The 23397-nt window shown below is 37.3% G+C and overlaps 1 protein-coding gene across 4 annotated transcripts in view; it reads left to right on the forward strand.

The window, feature by feature from the left end:
* The first annotated feature begins 983 nt into the window (after positions 1–983).
* Positions 984–23397, forward strand: part of LOC129770564 (protein I'm not dead yet-like) — a 46079-nt gene continuing 23665 nt past the window's right edge. Inside the window, exons 1-2 of one of the 4 annotated variants that reach the window (XM_055773483.1) lie at positions 1058–1076; positions 1489–1593. The gene's annotated coding sequence lies outside the window, so the exon portion shown is untranslated. Of the gene's footprint in view, positions 1234–1488; positions 1594–23397 lie in introns of all 4 variants that reach the window. The other 3 variants (XM_055773481.1, XM_055773485.1, XM_055773480.1) reach the window with 3 other exon arrangements.

A 23397-nucleotide genomic window follows, 5' to 3' on the forward strand; every position in this document is an offset into this window, starting at 1 on the left:
ATTTTTTTATATTTTTTCCTGAAAGCTGATGTTTTATTACATAATATATCCGAATACCAGAGAGGTGTTATTTCTCGTTTTTAAGTTATGATTTTTCAAAGTTAACATGTTTTTAGTTTTCGTTCAACATTTCTATGCGACTAGACTGGATGTATGTGATTATAACACAATTAATTGGAAATGTGTTATTTTTTCAAAAAAAGCCAACTAGTAGGCTTTAATTTGATATGTCGATCATCTGAATCGGTCCAGTAGTTCAAAAGTTATGAATTTAAAAAAAAAGTCATTTGTGGCAAAATTGCGAAAAAATGTTTTTTGGACCACCCTAAAATGGAAATGATCACCCTAACAAAAAAATAAAAAAATACGGGTCTCATAATTTGCGATAAAGAACAAAACTACCACTTTTGACGAAAATGTGAGAATCACTATATCGGTTTGGCATGGAATGGCTGTATATAAATACAAATGCTTTTTGATAAGGGCATTAGGTGCTTTTTACAGACGGAAATCGATTAAGAGAGCCACAGAAATCCCAGAAGATTAAACGTGTCCCACTGGGCTGCAATCAGATGCTAATTCTTTAAAATATTCATCTCAATAACATTCCAGCCACAAAAACACAATTTTAGCGTGTACAGCGCAAAACGATTCCCCGACTGCGTTGAATTGGCGCCCTTCTCTAATCAATGGATTGGAGCGCTGGAAATATAGAGTCGAGAAAGTGCGACCATGAATCAGATCCACCACGGTCAAGCCTCCCGCAAACAATGATAATAGTTCCTTCCATTTCGATTGCACTTCTTACCTCATTACCTTACCTTGCCTTCGTTTGGGATTCCCGAAGTGAATACTTTCACGTGTGTGAAGATTAGCGATTGACACTTATGTATGTTCTCCACGCTGAGTGACAGTGGGTTGACTGGGTGTATGTGCAGCCAATGCACCCCCCAACATAACTACAAACGAATTAGTACAGATCAAACGCTAGAATAGTGAGGGCGCGAAACTTCGTCGGTGACCAGTAGTCGTCGTCGTCGAGCTCAATTGAGCTGTTCGTCGGAGAGTGGTTGTCGGTACGAAATGCGGTCATTGTTTGGATGATCATTTTATTGTTTGGTTTGCCTTAAGAGTGTGGTTTTATGCGTTTATTTTGCATAGTGTTTTAGGTGACTAAAACTGCACCATATTGGTTTCTTTTCCGGAATGTGAAACGTGAACAATTTTCTCAGGGTATAACAGTTTTCAGTGAGAGCTAAAATATCTACACTTAATTGTATAATTTATCTGAGAAGTGAACGGTGGCGACGCAAACCACAACTCAAAGAAGTTCTAAAGTTCTAAAAATACCCGTCATATGTGGTTCTTTTGAGGTTCATAATGATATCAGTGGATTGTAACTGGATCAATTGGGTTTTGGGTAATCTACATTTGAGTCTGATTTGAATTCATCTAATCACATTGTAATAAAATAAAATCTTCAATTAGTGGTTTAAAGGTAAAAATAATATTGTTGCAAACAATGTACGTGACATGCGTTGCACAAAAAATACTGTTTTGAGGAAATGGGATATTCTTTGAAGTGCAGTGCCGGTAAGAACACAATTTCATTTGTGCTCAGTGATAAGCAGTGAGCTAGTACTATTCAAATAAGGTGTCGTCTTTCCAAAATTTTTATGTTACAAACCATTTTCAATTGAATTATAAAACAGGTCATTTAAATGAAGTAAAGCTTAGAGCATTTAGAAATCAGTCAGATGGTCTGCTTAGTGATTCAATGAATCAGAAGATTTTGATTGATTGAGATATAGATGATAAAATGTATTGGGTGTTGAACTTAATTCGTTCTGTTTTTTTGCATGAAAAACACATTTATTTGAATAATAAAATGAATTGAGGGGCTTAGAATGCAAGTGGTGTAAGTGACTTGATCGATTTCTCGTCATCAACTTTTTTTATACCATCCGATAGATGAGGTTCTGACCTTTTTTCAAGACTGTCAAATACAGCTGGGAATGAATTTGCAGCTAAGTTATGACCAAAAGAGAGAGTCGATGTAGAGAAATCGATCAAATCACTTACACTCCTTTCATTCTAAGCCCCTCAATTAATACATAATCCAAAGTATTGGCCATCACGAGCTACTACTTTTCCCCATATTTCTGACAACTTACGGATTCCGTCGCGAAAGAAGCGTTCATCTTTTGAAGCCAAGAATGAATCGGGCCAATTTCTGATACCCTATTCTGAAATAAAGCGTATTCCACTCAAAGCGTTCTGCATCGATTGAAACAAATGATAGTCGGAAGAGGCAAGATCTGGGCTACAAGGCGGGTGAATCAGTTATTTATTCGAACAGCAACATGAGGCTGAGTATAGTCATGATGGAATATTATCGACTCTTGTCTGGTTGCATAAACTGAACGTTTTTCGGCAATAGCTGGCGTCAAACGGATCAGCTGATGCACGTAGAAGTCACCATTGATCGCTTGACCAGGTTTTAACAGCTCGTAGTGGATCACAATTTTGGCACCGTGGATATTCGGCTTCGGCGTTGTTGTTCTTGGTCGTAGTGAATCCATTTTTCGTCTCCGGTAACGATTCGATACAAAAAAGATTTTATTTTGTGCCGTTCAAGTAACATTTTGGACATTTAAAATCGCCGTTCGACATCGCTCGCTTCCAATTCGTATAGAACATAATTTCCTTAACTTTGGATGCATTCTGTGGCTTTGAGTCGTTTAGTAATAGCTTGTCGAGTTACTCCCGTTTTTAGCTTTAACCCTAAAATAATTACTTGGAAATCATCCAAATCTATTCGATGGTGCAGAGTCATCATAAACTTTCACAAGCATTTGATATGCTTCAGCTGCACTTTTCTTTCAATGGAAACATAAAATAGGAACCTCCCGCCAATGGTGCTTATTTGTAACGAAATTCAACATTTTCGACGAATTACGTTGCACTCCCAATATTTTCAGGAAAAAATTTAATTATTAAATTATTAAATTTTTTAAATTATTAAAATTATTAAATTATTAATCGTTATTTTGAATAAATTGACTATCTTCTTCGATATCTCGACTCATATGCCGTCGCACGCAATTTTTGGTCACTGCTTTGTTCACACGAATCTTCTATTTTTCCATTTTCCGAATTCCGCTTCACTATTGCCCAAAACTTCTTTTCTATTTAGTGGAACTGGGGACAGTTACGAGTATTCAAAACTTTTTTTTATTAATTAGACTCTGTCACCCAGTACAGTTTGACAGCCAGCTACATCTGGCCAGAACGTCAGTGGATTTTTGATAAAGGTTCGAATCCGATTTATTCCGTTGCGTTGTAAAGGGTGTGTCACATCAAATTGCATCACGGAAAAAACGCTGTAGAAATTTAATTTTTAGGAATTATATCTTCAGCTTTCGCTTATAATCAGATAAGAGTGTATAGATCACGTTGGCCATACTTCACTGTCAATTTTTCGTAAATTTGGAAAAATGTCGTCGAACGAAAAAGAGCGTCGTGAATTAATCCTGTGCACTCATTTCGAGAATCCGGAGTTGTCACATCGGGACATCGGTAAGATGCTTGGAATCGTCCAATCCACGGTCAGCAGAGTACTAAAACGATACTTCGAGAACCTAACCATCGACCGGAAGGTGAAGAACGGCAAAAATGGACGCTCCGTCAGTGAAAAAGATCACAAGCGCGTAGTTAAGCAGCTTAGACGTGATCCGAGAAGTTCGGTCCGGGATGTCGCCAATAAGCTGAATTTGTCAAGTTCATTCGTCCAGCGGACCAAGCAGCGGGAGGGCCTGCGTACATACAAGGTTCAGAAGGCTCCTAACCGCGACGAAAGGCAAAACATGGTGGGGAAGACGCGAGCCCGGAAGCTGTACACCGAAATGCTGACGAAGCCGCATTGCCTGGTAATGGACGACGAAACCTACGTCAAAGCGGACTTTCGTCAGCTGCCGGGCCTGTTGTTCTTCTCCGCGGAGGACAAATTCAGCGTTCCGGAGGAGATTCGCAAGCAGAAACTATCTAAGTTTGCCAAAAAGTACATGGTGTGGCAAGCGATCTGCTCTTGCGGAAAGCGGAGCGCCCCCTTCGTGATGACCGGCACGGTAAACGGGCAGGTTTACCTTAAGGAGTGCCTACAGAAGCGCGTACTACCACTATTGAAGCAGCACGAGGGCCCGACCATCTTCTGGCCGGATCTCGCTTCGTGCCACTATTCAAAGGACGTGTTGGAGTGGTACGAAGCCAACGGCGTCACCTTCGTGCCAAAGGAAATGAACCCGCCCAACGCGCCGGAGCTTCGCCCAATAGAGAAATATTGGGCGATTATGAAGCAGGCCCTCCGGAAGAACCCAAAAGTTGTCAAATCGGAGGCGGACTTCAAGAGAAAATGGATTCCTGTTCAAAAAAAAACTACAACCTGACGTTGTACAGAACCTTATGAACGGCGTAAAGAGGAAGGTGCGAGCATACGGGCTTGGGCTCGAAGTATGAATAAAAAGAAAATGCCAAAAGTTGTTTAATAGTTTTTATTTTACTGTCTAAAATTTTCAGAAGGATCGGTCTACTGGGCGAATTTCTACAGCGTTTTTTCCGTGATGCAATTTGATGTGACACACCCTTTATTTCGAGCTCACAGACTTACTCGTCACACTAACTCCGGTTCTCTTGCTGCAACTATCCCTTGCTAAATGAAACGGTCATTCACGTTTCATATCATCGTCCATTTAGTCTTTATGAATGTAAAATCCTCCCAAGTTGTCACGATTCATTTGTAGTATTTCTGGGTTGGCAATATGGCCAAACTTTCACATTGTTTTTTTTCCAAGCGATGTTCCTTATAGTTCGAAGTTCGAAGATTCGAGTTCGAAGATTTACTTTAAAAAATCTTAGTTTTTGTTTACAGTCCCTTACCAGATTGGAGGTTTGCTTGCCAATTAATCAGCAAAAAATAACTTAAACTTGTTGGAAACATTTCATTGAGCCGAAGTAATGCAAACATTTTGTTCCGGATGTTTGAATTTCGTCCTTACGTACGTTCGTCTTTGAATAAATGGGTGGGTTATATCTATGATAAAACCGCAAGGTTGACGTGGGACTACCTTAGCTTAGCAATCATTTGTTTGTATTGATTAAATTTTCGATTGAATGAAACAATTTCCGAATTCAATTGAGTCCAATGTATTTGCTTTGTGAGTAAAAAGATTGTATAATGCCATGTAAGGTCAATTCATGAATTGTGATAGATTATGTTCTACGTTACAAGTAAATTTAATGACAGTCCTTCTACTTTTGGTATGATGACACCTAGGTTTAGAAGTCTGTATTAGGTAAACACATTTCAGTCGGAACAAAAATGCCCTCCACTTGCATATACTTGCAATGCCAATTTCTCCACGCTCCATGGATTTGACGTCTGTGTTAGGGAAACACATTTCCCTTGCATGATTTAAAGTTTATGTTAGGGAAACACATTTCAGTCGGACCAAAACGAACCCCGACTTTCACGTATTTGCAAGGTCAATTTCCCCACGCTCTTTGGATTTAAAGTCTGTGTTAGGGAAACACATTTCAGTCGGAACAAAAATACCCCTGACTTTCATGTATTTGCAATAGCAACTTCCCCAAGGCTGCTTGGTTATGATGACTGTGTTGGGGAAACCGTAAATCGGGCCAATCAAAACGAAGCAGTTAGGGCGTTTGGATAACGCTTAACATTTTACAGTTATTCAATTGTTTATCTAATGAAAAATAACATTTTATTAATTGCGATGGGAGCGTAGAAATATTCGCTATCAATTGTCGCAAACATCTTTCCGATCCAGTAAGAAATGTTCGAGTTATAAGCATTCGGAATCTTTCATTTTTTCCTGCATGTTCTGTGTTTAAGTTTTCATTTTACCCCCCATATAGTCCTGTTCTGACCGAGGGATTTCTCGTCAAAGAAATTTCCTCCCACTTACACTGTGGTCACGCGTATTCTAGAGCTTGCCCCTCGGAAGACATTCAAGGCGTGTTATTTGGCTTAAGAAATCTCAATTAAGTATTGATTAATGACGCTAGTTAATGCATACGGTTGAGACGGCAAAAGTTCCACGGGGAACGTTAAAGCCATTCAAGAAGACTAAGTACTAAGTAATAAGTACAACATCGTATTAGAGCTTACGATCGGTTTATGCAAACAGGGTGCTTACAGTGTATCTAGTCTAGTCCCAAGAAATGTCGGACAATCGAGCAGGTGCTCGCGATGACTGACTTATGGATGCCAACCAATTCTTTCTTCAGAACAATTTGAGTTCCAAAGTGAGAGCGGCAGGAACATTTTTTCAGAAGCTCCTACACAAATCCTTGAGTTCCACGGCCAATAGTCGGCACTTGCATTTTGCACAAGCTCTACAGGCACGTTATCGGTCGGGACTGTATTGCTGTCGTTCGGGATGAAAAAGATAATGTCACGGGTGGCGAATTCAGGAATTTTGTGTGGGTCACGTAGCACCTTGTTGAAGCACTAAACTATTTTTGGATGAACGACGGTTACCTTCTTGTGCCAGAAGCTCTGAGCATCATCAGGGCCAGGTGCTGTTCAGTTACACAGATACAGCGAGGCTTCACAGACTTCGCTCTCGTTGACGACGATAACTTAGATCTCTGCGATTTCATTACAACTCTCCTCCTTCCGTCGACGACATTTGTCTTTGACGTGGTCTCTTATATACAGGCCCAGAGGCTCGTCACATCGCTGATATTTAGTTGGTAGTACCTCGCTTTAATCGGGCTTCTCGTCAAATATGTGGTCGTAAAACTTTTTTTTTGTTATCTTAGAACATTCGAGGCGCTTTGCAAAGTCAGAATAACGTTTTACCCGTTTCGATTGAACACTGAATTGCTTCCTTCCTTTTGCGGTGCGTCTGCTTCGAATCCGTGGCTGCCATCTCTTTCGCCCCGCAGACTCAAGCCTTTTCCGGAGATTTTTTTATGGTTTGTGTGGCAAATCTGTGTGACCGTCTCGTCATAATAGAAGACCCTGATCGCGTAGCGGCTGTTGATCTGACTGTTTGTCTTCTGGTCAGTGGGGTTCCTGTTTGTAGCCTCCATTACACAATGGTCCAGGACGTGCATTTAAGTGGAAATCCGCATTTAAAGCTCGACAGTTATTATCTAGATAAAAATAGTATTTGACAAAGTTGTTACATAATAGAGCGCTAATTTTTCTGTTATAATAAATAGGGTTAGATGAAATAAACTTTCTTATCTTTATAGATACACATTTTTGTAGAATAAGGTTTTTTTTCTATCTCTCGAAATAACCAATATAACGTCTTTTATCTAAGTTGCGTTAGGGCCGACAGGAAAAAAAAAATTTTTTGCTTTAACTTTTATATTTCAAATTCGAGCATTCACATTTTCGGAGTGTTTCCAGTTCACGCCCGATCAAACGAGTTGTCATCATACGGTCTCGGACACGTAGAAACAATTGAGATCAACATGCAGAATCCTGCCCTTTGAAGAGTTGGAACCATTTTTACTATTAAAGAGACAGTTTCCTTCAGTTTCCACAGAAAAAAACTGTCGGAGATGACATGATTTTAGAATTCTCCTTACAACTCAATCCGTCGGATATCCGACCTCCTCCGAACATTTGTAAATTGGGCATTCTTATATAACATGTTTTACCTGGAACTATCTTTTTAGAAGTTTGTATTTTTTTCATTTGCTATAAAAATAATGAAAATTATTGAAATCATAAAATGTGGTAACGCAAACAAAATTTGTAACTGCTTCTTGATTTGTTTCCGTTTTTCAATCAAAAATTTGAAAGGGTGGTGTCCAAGACGCTATGCATTAAGATTTCGTAACCCGTAAACGGTTCAAATTGATGAAAATTTTCTCATGCTTTTGTTCCTCCTATTTGTGTGCTTTACTTGAATAACATGCCTTGAATGTACTCGGAAGCGGCAAGCTCTAGAATACGTGTGACCACAGTGCAGGCCGGAAGTTTTTTTTTACGAAAAATCCCCCGGCCAGAACGGGAATCGAACCCGAACCCCCTGCATGATTGTGTGGGGCGCTAACTACTTGGCCACGGCAGCACTTCGTAATAGAGGCGAATGAGCTTTTGAGGTGAAGGTGGAAGCAAACCTTTGTAGTAGTATAAGTAAAACCACGTGTAAAAATGGGATAATAGTGTTTGTAAGAGAAGAGCAATTTGTTTCGTTTGTTTTGATATTTGTACGTAAATTGATCAGTTCACTTATCAGACTGTGTGGCGCTTCACTGACACGAGTCTTAGAATACATTTGAAAAAAAAAAACAATTCAATACTGAAGTATTGCACGTTGCACGTTGGAGAGCCTTAACCCTGCTCTTCGTTGGCCGAGGCATTTTGATTGAATGTAATACTTTTCCGTTTACTTTTTTTGAAAGCATAGGCAGCCGTGGCACTGTTCCTAGCTCTGCAATACAATTTTCTTAACCAATGTTCAAGATACTAAAATTTACATTATAAACCCATTTAACATAAAAATAATAATTGTATTGATATCAACACAATTTTATTTTATTGATTTTCTTGGCATGAAACGCTATGACTCAGGACTACCATTTTATTGAGTGGTTTTTATATCTGTTTCAATGATGCTGTCTGGCATCAGTGTTGAACAAAGAAAGATGTTTCCACCAATACAAATAAAACCATTGCGGAAAATTGAAAAATGAAAAGTTAACTTTCAGAGCACTAGCTCGAGTTTTACGACGTATTCCACTATACATTGTGACGGCAGATGAAAATTTAATGTGAGTAATCGATTAGATTTTGGTCGTTATTACTTAGTGGGAAGTGTGTGCGAACGATCATTTTCTTCACACTGTTTCGCAAAATTATTGATTTTCGGGCGAGGGGTAAGGAAGGAAGAAGAATGAAATGAGCGCCATTGTGGCAGCCATTTGTGGCTAGCCTCCACCTTCACCTTAAGTTCAAACCCTCTATATATTAAACTAAATCAAACCGTCGGTTTACAACTTATTTGGTATGAATTCGTGTGACGGCATTGAATTTCGTTCACTGTTTTAGGGTAGTATTCTTGATTTTCTGGCGGAATGAAGACGTTTTTGAAATTAAAATTATGGATGAAAATTAAATTTTCCATGAGAATGATTCAGTAACAATGCTGGAAAGTTAAAAACACTCTTAAGTCGATGTTTACGCGGAGAATACGTGCCGAGTAAACAAAAACCGCGTAGATTCCAAAATCTGCGTAAAAATAAACCGGGTAAATTTCAAAATTCGTGTGAAATTCTAACAAACAGTAAATTATTAGTTTTAAATGCAACCCATAGTCTAACAATTGATTAACTGAAATTTTTTGCATGCTACGATCGTGATATCTGTTTCTCCTTTTATTTCTCAGTTACTAATCAGTGATACAATACAAACTTATTTCATGAAAAGTCACATTAAATTTTTAAGCGGTTGATACGTGCCGCATAAAAAAACCGCTTAAATTTCGGAATTCGCGTAAATTCCGAAATCTGCGTAAAAATAAACCGCGTAAATTCCTAAAACCGCGTGAAAAATAACCGAGTATAATAACAACGCGTGAAAAGCTAGGACATATCAAGCATTATCGAAATAAAAATCCCGCGATCTGATTGGTCCAATAGTATAAACAGTTTGTGCTCTCTCAGTTGTGTTGTAGAAAGAGCATGTAATGTAGCGATAATGATGCAACATGTCTTCTAATATGTTCTTAGTTGATACTTTTAGATATTGGGTTCAATTCCCAATCAGTCAAGGATCTTCCCGGGTTGGAAATTTTCTTGACAGGCCTTGGGAAAGCTTTGGATCTGAAGTTGAGATTATGATTATGTCAATGTCGATACGGATAGAAACATTTTTTTTTACAGTTTATAATGTTCGATTAATAGAAATTCATGCCTGCAACAGAGTCAGTTCGTTTTTGTTTTGTTTTATAATGCTGGTCTCTTAACTTTAATGTAAACATAAATACTATCTATATCATTTTTTTTTGTGTACAGTTATAGAAAACATCAATGACACGTAGAAATGGATTTATTTTTCTTTATTGTTCTGCATTTGCAATTTTTTCAAATCCTGGAGATCACGGCTTGACTCATTTTGCTAAATAATGTCACACTTTTCTTTGTTGAATTCTGATGGTTACACAGAAACAAAAAAAAATATATTCCTTTTCCACCACTTTACATTTGCTGCCGGTTACGACTGGTAACTTTCAAACAACTGCAGAGCCATTTTATTCTTCCTTTAACTATCTATACAATCCATTTCTTATTATCATATCTACAGTGAATTATAGTGACTCCTAATAGATACCTAAATCTACAACAACTATACCTGATACCTGACCGACCGACATAGGACTGTGATTGTGTGTAGTAATTGCATTTAAATTGAGTTTTTTATTGTTCCAAATCTGTTTTTTTTTCTCTTTTGATACATCAAATGCATGTCCTGGAAAATCCGTTTGCTGTATGTACTTGTATTCTTTAAACGGGTTACATAACATAACGTGGTAGAATTCGGTACCACATTCTGTTCAAAAATGTACACAAAAATACCATTAAAGCCATTACTACCCTTTTCTTCTGTTTATTCAATCATGCAGATGAAGACAAAGAGTCTTCATGTATCATTTTTAAACACAAATCTAAATAGTTAAGAGCCACATAGATATGAGCCTGAGTCAAATCAATCTATGACAACAAAAATATATTATAGATAAAAATAGTATTATCTCCTTCGTTACCACGTTGTCCGGAAAATACCATAATCTGATATACGTGATTATACCCTTTCGATCTTCTAAAGCAGCAGGCAGTTAAATTCATTAATTGCATTTTTACATAACCAAACAACATGTTCGCTATTATGACATCCTGGACCACAATTGCATAAATTGTTAGTAGCAAGACCTACACGATAAAAATGTGAATTGAGCACGAATTGATTGGGCAACATACAATACAATAACTGATAAATGCCTATTATCGGTAAATCGGAAAATTTGCCATTATACGCAACAACTCACATTGTGAGCTAACGCCCGAATCTAGACAAACATATTGCTCGTTGCGTCGTGGAGGAAAGCGAGTGGATAGTGCAATCGCAAGAAAACATACCCATTTAAACCGTTACATTGTTAATTTTTTTTTCTATATTCACTGTTCATGTTTTAAGCAAAAAAATAGTGGATAAATTTCCTGTCTAATGATATATAACACATCATATGTCGCAATAACCAATTTGAGTAATATGCGTTTGAAAACTCTTAATAAATCGTTACATTTTTCGTAGAGTGACTCCCCTATATAGAAATCAAAGAAATAGTCCTATGTCAAAATTTATAAGAAAATGATCAAAAATAATTAGCCCTTTCCATATGTTAGTCTAGATAAAAGTTCGCAAAACTAAGTATGGCAAGTTGCCTAATTAGGCAAGGTCTTCACGCTCAGAAAGATTCATTAAGTCCTGAGAGAATCATGTCAACATCTGGTCGAGTTGGCGCGAAATCCATCAACTGCGACATATTCTGATATAGAGGCGAATGAACTGCAAAATTTAAAACCTCTCGAAAACAAAGAAGCAAGCAACTATATTCTGTTAATGATATTCTAGACAGCGTTCTGCCAACGTCATATTTCGATGGAGAGAGTTACCGTCGTGCGGGGCTTCTTAACACTTTTTTTTTTCATTTTCATCATTTAAAAAATTTTTAACTCCGATTATTGCGGGTGGATTTTAACAATCTTGACATATATTTAACCTGAATGTATAGATGACATTTGTGCGAAATATGATCTGAATTAATTGAGAAATAAAACTTTTGTTCATAGAGCGATCAAAAATAGCTCCGTTGCACACGTTGGGGACTACTTTTGACATAGTCATTTGAAAATCATCATCATCAATTACATCAATTACATAGGATAATGCAGAATTAACATTTTTTGGAACAAGCGGTTATGGATGGCTATACATATGTGCATTTGAACGAATTTTTCAAAATAAATTTATTACATCAATATATTTTACAACGAGGTGATTTTGGGCTTTCATCCCCTTTTACCGGGTGTCTTAGATATGGGTTTCGAATCACGTTTTGGAATTTCATCAAGAGAAACACTTTTTCCAGGAGAAACCTTTAGTTTTTTTCTTCGGTTGAGGCCCAACTGGACAGCCGATCACGTCGTTACGATGTTCCTTTAGAAATTGTTCAAATGAGTCTCCAATCAACTCGGGCTTGAAGCTATCAGATGGCAGCTGGTTAATGAGTTCGTGGGGATTCCATGGTACGATACCGCATTTCCGGAAGCCCGATATTAGAATACGTCTAGTGTGTGGTGCTAGTGCCTTCAAAAGTTCACTGATAAGGCTTCCGAGGCGACCTTTGGGAATAGTTGCGTTTTTAGAACCCTCACAAGAGGCACGCCACCGTCCTAAAATTTTCCGCCATTCACGCTTCATTGGAGAGAAAAATGCTACGTCGAGCGGTTGTGTCAGTTGAGTTGCATTAGGTGGCAAGCAGATAAATTTAATATATTTTTGACGGCAAATTTCAATAACTGTTGGATTCAAATGAGATGAGAGGTTGTCTCCGATCAGCGCAATTGGTCTTTTCAAATGCCTTATAGCTGAAAGAAAAAATGTCTTGAACCAGTCCTCGAAAATTCTTTCGTCAAACCAGCCAGAAGCACTTCGATTGTAGCGTGTTCCTCGAGGGCCATTAAGTGTCCAAGAATCCCATAAATGTTCTGCCTTGAACACCACGTATGGTGGCAACAGTTCTCTAGTTGCACTTCCGCAAAACATAACGGAAGTAGCAGATTTACTGAAGTTCCTCACGTTTTCAAAAAACTTTAAGCCACGCTTACAGATAGCAAGCTTCTTACCCGGATCATCTGACAAATTCGTCTCGTCGTAATTAAAAATGTTGGAAGCCGGAACACCTTCCAGAGATTCCTTTAAGTTGGCCATGTACTCTGTGATTGTTTCTCGTGTTATTGCTGCGCGTTTTAACTTTATATTTTGTGCAAAACGTTTGCTTAGTTGCTGGTGATCGCGTAGGAATCGTGCCACCCAGTCTCGTGAAGGTTTGTTATTTACAAAAGATGGCACTTTTCTTTCCTGCTTCGTCAAATAAATTCGAACTATTTCCCGCAGATCATCGGTTCCAACGGGGAATCCCCACTCGGACAAGCAGCTGAGATGGTCTGAAAACGATAATTCTTCCGCCTCAGTAAAAGCTTTCTGATGTCCGGGCTGTTTCTAGTGCGATTCGCATAGCTTGTTGTATATTGATTGTCGGCTGCAATGAAGTTTTTCAAAAATAACTAATTTCAACGATAAAATAACGTTGCTGCTGTTGCGATTTTATTTTAGTCTTATCAATGCCCTAGACTAATGAAGGAGAAGTATGATAACTGCTAACTGCTACTTGCCTAATTATTTTCTAGCTTTTAGTACAGTGTTATGTTTAATCACAATTAAACCGTTTAACTTAAAAAGTTTTTTTTACTTATTTTATTTTCTACTTTTTAGTACATTATCTGTTTCATAAGAATATGCCTCTACAATAAAACCATTGTACTGTATTCTATCAGTCAAATAAATTCATTTGATACCGATATTAAGAGGATTGCAGAAATACATAATGTGTTCTCCAAGTCAAGTTCGTTCGTTTGATACACATATCTCAATGAACCTTTTTTTTTTGAGATGATATGGAATCAGCTATTTTGTAGCGGCGGCCAAATTTGATTTTTCAAGATAAGCAGTTTTAAAATGACAGCAGAGATAAAGGTGTTTTATAAATTCGGTCAGTTCCTATTGGTCAAATTTCTATTAAGTTGGGACAACCCTACATACATACAAACATACATACAAACAGTTCAAGCTAAATAAAACCGTTTAATAAAGTAATTTGCTATTTTGTGATTGCGGCCATCTTGGATTTGGATTTTTCATGATCTGCTGTGATCTACTATTCAAGCCTTTCATTTGATACCCATATTAATCGGGATTTGAGAAATATGTAGCCCGCCATTTGTTAGTGGCAGCCATCTTGGATTTGAATTTTATTAAATAACTGTGTTCTACTAGGCAAGCCCCTTCATTTGATACCCATATTAACGGGGTTTTGACATAATATGTAGCCCGCCATTTTGTAGTGGCAGCCATCTTGGATTTACATTTTTCATAAATAACCGCTTTCTACTAAAGGGCTTGACTAGCTTTGCTACTATGGAGCAAAGATGCGCACTTATTGAATTGAACTTCTGAACTAACTTATACCAAAAATAAATGCTTTATCATCAGAAGCAGGAGAAGCATCATTACTAGAGAGTATAGGCACCGTCCAGTTGTCAGGAGGGGGGTGTTCTGTGTTTTTTAGGGGTGGAGAAGAGTGGGTCTTATAGTCGAACATACCACGTGGAAATTTTTGGGAGGAAGGAGACTGCGAACTTCGTCCCACCCACAATTGATATATTGATATAAAGCATTTCGAACACTCAAGTTCTCTCAGAAATTATTTTTATGTACGTAATCTATACTCGCGGTATATCATTTCTTTTTTGACATATAAACTTGATGCAGTCTAAGACGCATCAATCCTGATACTGACTGTTTAAATCCGTGGCTCCGTTCTTGAGTTAAATCGTGAGGAACGGACCCCAAATCATTTTTATTTATATAGATCAAGTTTATAAATACATAGTTACCTTAACTTGATTTACTTGCAACTCATTGTGAAAACACAAACATAAACGAAACATAACCGTTATTGAAGAGACAGATGGTGGTTCCACATGAAGCTAGAAGCCCAATCTCTTCCTGCTAGTTTTGCAACTTTGTGGAATTCGTGTTGGAGGTTGTTGGCTTCCGAAAAATCGAACACCATGCGCCGTAAATCTTTGAGAGTCATACCATAGAAAACTTTGTCCAGTGGCCTGCAGATCCTCAGACTGCTCACTCGTAAATACCTATCTGAACCGCACTAGGTGTTTGCTGACACATTCCAGCAGAGGTAGAAATGTCAATATAAGAAGATTCAAATCATCAATCACTTTCTGATATGAGCCTCTTCCTCAGAGTTGATTCAGAGATACCGAGGTCTGCCGCAATCCGACGCTTCGAGACTCCCTCCCGAAGCCTCTGTAGGGTCATTTGACCATTTCTGGAGTGCATTTCTTCAAATCAGTTTTCTTCTTGTGGGTCCAGTTAAAAAATTTGTTGAAAGCATTTTATAATTTTTTTTTTTCAGAGCAAAACAGCCATTGCGCACCTTTGCCCCGCAAGCAATTTTTGAACTAATCGAATTTAAAAAAAAAACTCTTGAACTTTTTCACAAAGACGAATACGCACTATCATCTACTATAGAATGAAGGTTTCCTTGACAGTGTAGTTTCGAACTTTCCAGTTATTATAGGTAAGTAAATCGTCATCTCCAAAAGTGAAAAATTAGATCAAAACATCGGAAAACACCTTTTTACCTCATAACTTTTTGCCACTTTCATGAAATGTATCTTTTTTATATGTGTGAACTGCTGGTGTAATGATGTATCAAACGAATACACTGTTGTCGAAATTTTATGCTCGTTTGTTTCAAAATGGCCAATGCGCGCCTTTGCCCCGTATCACTCTATAGAATTTATCACTGCATGTTTTGGTTTTCATCGGTTTGAAGATTTTAAGTGGCTTGCGTTGGGCAACGACAACACATTTGAAGCTAAAAGGATGGTTGCGCAGTGCGAGCCGAAGATAATTAATTATGTGGATTAAGTGAATCAAAACAATTGTCGATTAATTTGCAGAAAAAACACGGATCACTACGGTTCACAGAAGAAAAACTTGTTTTTTTTTTTTTCTTAAATTAGACTCCTGATCCAGTCAGAGCTCTGATCAAGCACAGCTAATTGCTCGGTGAGGGGAATCATATATTCCTAGCTTTTTTCAGAAGCATCCTTAATTGCGTTTGATTGGACTCCAATTGATTGAAAATTCATGACATTATGTATTCGTTTTGTTTTTATTTCAGTATTATTGTATTATATTATATCGCTTTTTGCTGTATTGGTTATCCTTCTTCAATTTACTGATCAGGTCATATCGGAGCTCTTGTATATTACACAAAACAAGTTCATCGATCCATCTTGTAATGAGATATTAAAGAGTCACTCCACACCGAACTCACTAAATAAATAGTGAGCTGTACATGTAAGCGATATTGCGAGTTGAAATGAAATAAATATAACTTTGAATTGATAATTAATATTGTGTTCTATTGTCACGGTACAATTGCGACTTGTAACAAGTTGCCATCATGTTTAGAATGTTCTATGCTTTAATTAGATTTGAAACTAATTGATTTTTATTGCTCGAAGTAGGAGTATATTAGTTAAAGAACTTAAGATTCCTGAGTGATGAATGGAAACATATTAGAAGTTTGAGATCCAGTACAGTAAAACCTGTTTTGTGCGGTTTTTTTGTGCAATTGTTTTGTGCGGTTTTCTGTTCTTGTGCAGTATATGAAAAGAAGCATATTTGAAGAAGTTGTCGTCCATTTAGTTTTTTTTTCAATGGTTTATATGCATTTCAGTGCGAAAAAAGCATATTTGCGTCTCAATTGTCCACTTCTGAAATCATTCCCCTCCTCCCATCAAATGCTCTAAGTTCTTCTAAGTTTTTGCATGACATAATTTCTAACAGCAACACGTTTCGACATGCAACTAAAAGCATAAAACAGCCACGCGAAACCGAAAAGGCAAACTGTCCCATCGCAAAGCACGGAAACAAAAGGAAATTGAACGGTAAACTGCGTGAATTTGAGTTATTTTCTTGGGGGAATTTTTTTTATGCGGTCCCTATCTACCGCACAAAAAAAGTTTTTTTTTTCAAAACACCGAACACGACTTTTTAAAGCTACTGGCTAAGCTTTGCACGATTTTTTGTATAAAACTGATTTATTTCACCTTCATTTCATTTATTTGTATACCTGGATGTAGTCTTCCATGTTTCACAAAAAATACTGCGTCCGGAATAAACATGTTCACGCTGCTGTTCACAGTTTTGTGTTTGAGTACAAGCATGATTTTTTCGTACCTATGTTAGAAAATGTGACATGTTTGTATTCGTGGTATGTTTGGACATACGATGTTTAATCCCAATGTTTCACATGATGTTCGAACATGGTGTACAGTTTCTCTTGCATTTTAACCCCAAGCACCGGCAGTATGTAGAGTAGAAGAAGCGAATCGGACACCACACCACTCAACGCGTGGTGTGTTGGTATGTTGACATGGAAAAAATGCTTTCCTTTCATGACAATGGGTGCTTCATCAAAAATATTGGGCAAATAAAATAAACCTCGTTTTCTGTTCTGAACAAAATAAACATCGATTGATATGAGAGTTTTTCACATTTGATATCATTATTTAGTGGACGCATCAATTTATATATTGAATTCATGTAACATTCGCTATTATTAGCTATTTGAACAAGTACTAAAATTGAATTATTCAGCAGTGACATGTTAGGCGTGACGCTAACCACTCGACCACGGGAGCAACAATTTTGGCTGGCTCTTTGAATACAAATGGCCAATACTGCTTGTTCGCGACGATCATGACCTGAGCTATAAAACGAACGGAGAAGAGGAGAAGAAAGGAGGATGCAATCGCATACACACATAGCATATGTAGTGCAGTGTAATTGTAGCTTTTAGTTTTTTCCTTCATTCAGTTTGTGATAACATCGAGAAATTAATGGTGTGTTTTAGCCGCTGAAATTTCTCTGCTGGTTCTGCTGTGTGCCGTTGAAGGTTGCATCTAAAACTAATTTTTGGGTATTTATTTTTTTGGTCAGCATTTGTACGACGTCGCTCGCTATGCAGTCGGCTCCCCAGACTTTAATTGCCAACATGCACGCAAAAAAAATAGAAAGCTTCTTTCTATTCAGAGAATGTTGTATGATCGGTCAGCTGCATCCCAATAGGAAGTATCCCATGTCGGGCACACGTACAGAGCACTGAAGACTGCAACATCCCAATTATGAGAACACTTGTAATACTAACCTCGAGCCAACCGCGAGTAATCGGTTACATATTACTAACATAGTTGTAAGCAAACATTGTCAAAATATTGAACTCCCGGCCCCGTCAGGCTGACGACATATGAGCCTTAATAAAAATATATATTTTGGTGCATGAACTTATAGCCTCTTAGTTCGTGCAATTTTTGAAATGCGAACTAAATTTCAAGTTCGTTTCTGTGAAAAAGTATTCTACGAAGAAATGTTTTGGGATGAATAATTTCTTTCCGTGTATGAAAAGAAACGAAACGAAAGCAATGAATACTGCGACATCGGGTGATATGTTTGTACATGATGTTCTTGAATTATAAACATCGTGTTTGTTTTCACATGTCTATGTTTGTGTATCATTGTTCGTGTTGGGGATAGACACTCAACACTAGCGAGAATCATGTTCGAATTCAAACAAAAACATGGAATTTTCACATCGCGTGGACATGTGTAAGTGTTTTTCGGAAGACTGCCTGGATGTGGGTTTGAATGTGGGATGTTAACTTATTTAAAGTGAATGGCGGAATCGGCAATTCCAATAAATCACTTCCATTAATTTTCCTCTGTCAGGATTTTGATGGGACCAAATATTTTGTGGTCCTATTTTTCAAATTTTTAGCCATCATGAGCATAAATATCATAGCGATATAATAAATTTTCAAAAGCTTGATTGCAATTGTTTGCTTTGAACCACTCCAAAAGTTTCTATTGAAACTAATTGTTGCGATACGGAGATCAAAGGCTCCAAAACGTCGAGTTGAAGTGTCAGATTAAACTGTTGGCGCTGAAATAAGTATGCATGATTGTTCTATATGTAGGATGATATATTCTTCTTCTTCTTCTTCTTGAATGGTACTAACGTTCTTAGAAGAACTTCGCCGTCTCAACGTAGTATTACTTGCATCATTTTCATTAGTACTTAGTTGAGATTTCTATGCTAATTAGCACACATTGAGTGCATTCTGAGTGGCAAGCTCTAGAATACGCGTAAACTCAGTGCAAGTCGGGAGAACTTTCTTTGGCGAAAAAAATTCCTCCGACCAGAACGGGAATCGAACCCGTCCCCCGGTATGTTAGGTATGACGCTAACCACTCGGTTACGGGATCAATGATGGGATGATATCTGCAATCATTTTTTTTCGGAGCTGTAATCTTATCGAGGAAAGCACATGTCAATAAGTACCACATTTGATGTACCATATTTGATGTGACCAAAAACGAGATCGAATGCTGCGCATCAACATAAAATGAAAACACACACGAGGCAATTCCAATTGTCCAAACTGTTTGTCCTCAATCAATCAATCTCAAGAACTGTCTAAATTCAATGGTAAACATATTATTTTCATATAAAAATTGGAAGGAAAATTACAGCTACATCTCTATTGCTATTGTTTGAATACGAAACCACAGTGGAAGCCTAACGAAGAAAACTTCTTCAATTCAATCGAATATTGTGCTTACTGTCGAATCGTGACGGCTTAGGCAGTAAAAAATGAACTTATTGATGCATTAGAGAACGTAATGATCTTTTGTGTATCACCCTTTTCGTTTTTGCGAGAAAAATCTTCGAATTGAATTACACCTTAGTGCATCGGAACGTGTCAAGCCGAATAATCGAATATTCTCACGTAGATAGACTTAGACATTTTAGGCATCATCAAGGCTTGACGTGACCTCGGTAGACACCGCTGCTAGTTCTCAAATCAAACTACAATAGTGGAAAACACGTGTGCAAACAATTATTCGAAAATTGAACGTTATGCCCACTGCATCGGTAAATCATTGGGCAGTGAGGCAATTTGATTCCTCATGATAATTAGTGGGGATAAAGTTTAGTTTGGAGGGATAATTGCTATCCGCACGTGGCTCATCAGGATTATGGCATATTTTAGTGGCCTAGTATTGGTACTATGAGTATAATTATATTAGGCACTTTTAGTGAAAATAAACGTGAATTTTTATCGTCACTGTACACCTTTTATGTACACGGTGCAGATGTTAACATTTGTCAGATCAATTAATGCTCGGCTGATAATTCTATTATTATCAGTCATGATAAGTGTGGACAAATCATTTGGACCGTGACAATACCTTCTTGCCGTTATAGTGTCTACACGCGTTGATAAGCATTCCTCTCTGTATCGCTTTATTTTGTTTCATAAAACTTTTTAGAACGATATTTGTTTTGATATTATATTTCTCATGAGTTTGTCAACGCGCTAAAAACTGATAGGACAGTTTCGTAAACTTGAATGCGTTTAGTATAACTATTTCTTGATTATTTTTCAGTTTTGTTTGAAAGTTTAAAATATTTTTGAAGAAATGTTCTATGGAGAAATGACAATTTTTCATTGCTCTAACATCCAAACACTAGAACTAGAAGCAATTTTGTTTCCTGATTCATGATTTTTGAAACGGAGTTTAGTTCGTTCTTTTATACAATCGACAATTTTTCGTGAGAGAATTATCAATCGAGGTAGCCTCAAAGTAAATGTATATCTGAAGATGAAATATACGTGATTTTAAAGGGTAGTCCCTCGAATGCAAATAAAAAGAAAACACCCTAACCGTTCAAGCCAGTGGTACCTTCTACTCCCAGCACTCCAATTTGCAATGAAGTCTTTTTTACCCGAAACATTGATCAATCGATAAAAGGAAACGATTGAACATATCAACACGTAAAGTTTAAAGCCTCTTAAAAACAAAGAATCGAATCGATTATCAACACGATAATTTAGATACAGAGTTTTTTGGGGATACGTCAGATTAATAATTGACTTGGTGACTTTCTGCTGCAATATTTGCAAAATTATAATATTTTTTTCGTCTCCATAGTATCACCTCTATGACTCATACACAAAAAATATGAGTCAAAAATTCCACTAGAAACTTGTAGCTTTAAATGGTGCATATTTCAACTCCTAGTGTTCATTTATAACTAAATTATAATCTTTCAAAAATCACTGAAAATCTCGATTCTGCACTTTGCTTAGCTTTGTCAAGTTTAAAATCACTGTTCAACGTGGAAGAAATGTAAGCCCCTATGAAATGTTCTTATGAAAAGTCGTGTGGTTCATGGAGCAGTTAATGTAATGTGTTTTGCCTAAATTACGGCGATTGAAGCAACATTCATAATACACATCATGAATGGCCAAAGCATTGACCGTAGTTGCTCGCGTCAGGGTTACCAAATCTACAGAATAATCTGTATTTATTCAGATTTTTCAGGTTTTTTTAAAACCAAGTATCTGTAGTCACAAATTACAGATTTTTGGGAATTCATTTTTTTTTTTTTTTCCAATTCGTTTATTTGTAAGGCTCAATCGCATAAGCTTTGCGGAGCCGCTAACTCAAGTTTTGTTTATACAAAAATTTCATCTTAAATCTATGTTTAGTAGGTTTCGACCGATTACTCGCGGTTTACTCGAGGTTAGAGGGGCAAGGTTTGGGAATTCATACAGAATATAAAGATTTTTAAAATAATATTATTAGAGGCTTGATGTCAATAATTTTCCCCACCTCACCTATTTCATGAAATCATCTCTTTTTGACATTCGCGTGATGTTCTGTTTTTTCATGTTCGATGTAAGATGTAAAGATGCAAGAGTATATAATAAAAAAATAATTTAAAAAAATAACAAAAGCATAGTGAATGCGAAAATCAAATGTGCAATGATACTGTCGTTAAATTCGATACGTTTTAGATCAATTCTTTCGGAATTATATTGGGAGTAGGGGAAAAGGGGGGAATTTGGACCACCTAAGCAAATCGCCTAATATTTACCAATACGGTCTAAATCAAAAATGTCACATTGTATACTGAGCTACACTTGTTTTCTCTCAATCAATAATGTTTAATCATTATATCGAGCTTCACACTACCAAAAATATCATAAAATAAAAGAAATGATTTTTGGACATTAAAATTTGATGCGGGATGATTTGGACCGTCTGTGGGGTGATTTGGTCCAGTGTGTGTTTCATCGAAAAAAACATGCTTATGTTTATGTATAGTATTTTGGAATAATGTTACAATCAATAACAGTGTTTTGGGATCGATACTAGGTGTCTTGGCCAGCTTCCAGACCAGAAAAATTGGATTGACACCATCTCGAATTCTGCATGAATCTTTTCATTGTTGGTCGAGCATTTTCAAACACATTTTCAAAGAAAGTCCGTTCTTGATGACCTGAGTTGCTCTTTCATGCTCCTCCTTCATCCAATATTGTCTGCCCATTCTCTTCTTGTAATTCCGTGACATCTTGAATCAATTAGATCAAAGAAAAGCCTCAAACCTGTAGGACCAATTCACCCCACAGAAACGTGTCCATGTCACCCCACACAACATGCAAAAATTAAAATGCAAATAAATTTAATTTATTGTTATCAAACTTACAGTTTCGCTGCATCAAATTGTTCCTCTTCTGTAGGCGAACAGAACTTTATTGCACAATACACGAAAAGTTTGTTTAATCAACGGGAAAAACCTTAAAACCACGATCGGAAAACTCACGTTTTTTGACAATCAAAGTGCTTGTTGTGTTCATGCTACCGTTTCCTTCTACCTGTCGAATTCTACCAAAGTTTTTTTTTGCGTTAGTTACATACGGTTCAATAATAAAATAAAATGACATTATAAAAAATCCAAGTTGAGCCGTACTTTTTGAGATAAAGGGGTGGTTCAAATCACCCCGTATGTCCAATGCATTTTTTTAACACGGACCAGGAAAATCGGTGTAGTCCTTGTGAGAAAAACGCATTTTATAGATCTATCAAGTTGCAGTTATCAAGGAGAATTCCGTGGCTCGTGGCATTCCAAAAAGAATTCTGAGTTTACTTTTGGTGAAATGCAAATCTTTACACCCGAATGCGCTTGTGCTGAAATTAGTCCCTACATTACGAAGAGACAAAAGAAGAGTTTCAGCACGACTTCGAACAATGGAAAAAACGTATGGAAAGGTGTGTGAGGAGCCAAGGGGAGTATATTGAAGGGGAGCATACCGTTGTACCGTAATTTTTAAAATATAACCCTTTTTCGTAACCAGTCTCGTTATTTAATAGCCATGCCTCGTATATATAAAAATGGATTTTTGTCTGTCTGTCTGATTCTTATAGACTCGGAAACTACTAAACCGATTGACATGGAAATAGGTATGTAGGGGTTTTTGGGGTCGGGGAAGGATCTTATGATAGCTCGAAACCCCACCTCCTTCTCTAAGGGGGGGGGGTGGTCTGCCATACAAATGAAACACAAATTT

The sequence above is a fragment of the Toxorhynchites rutilus genome, chromosome 2, assembly GCF_029784135.1.
Source record: "Toxorhynchites rutilus septentrionalis strain SRP chromosome 2, ASM2978413v1, whole genome shotgun sequence".
Taxonomy (NCBI): domain Eukaryota; kingdom Metazoa; phylum Arthropoda; class Insecta; order Diptera; family Culicidae; genus Toxorhynchites; species Toxorhynchites rutilus.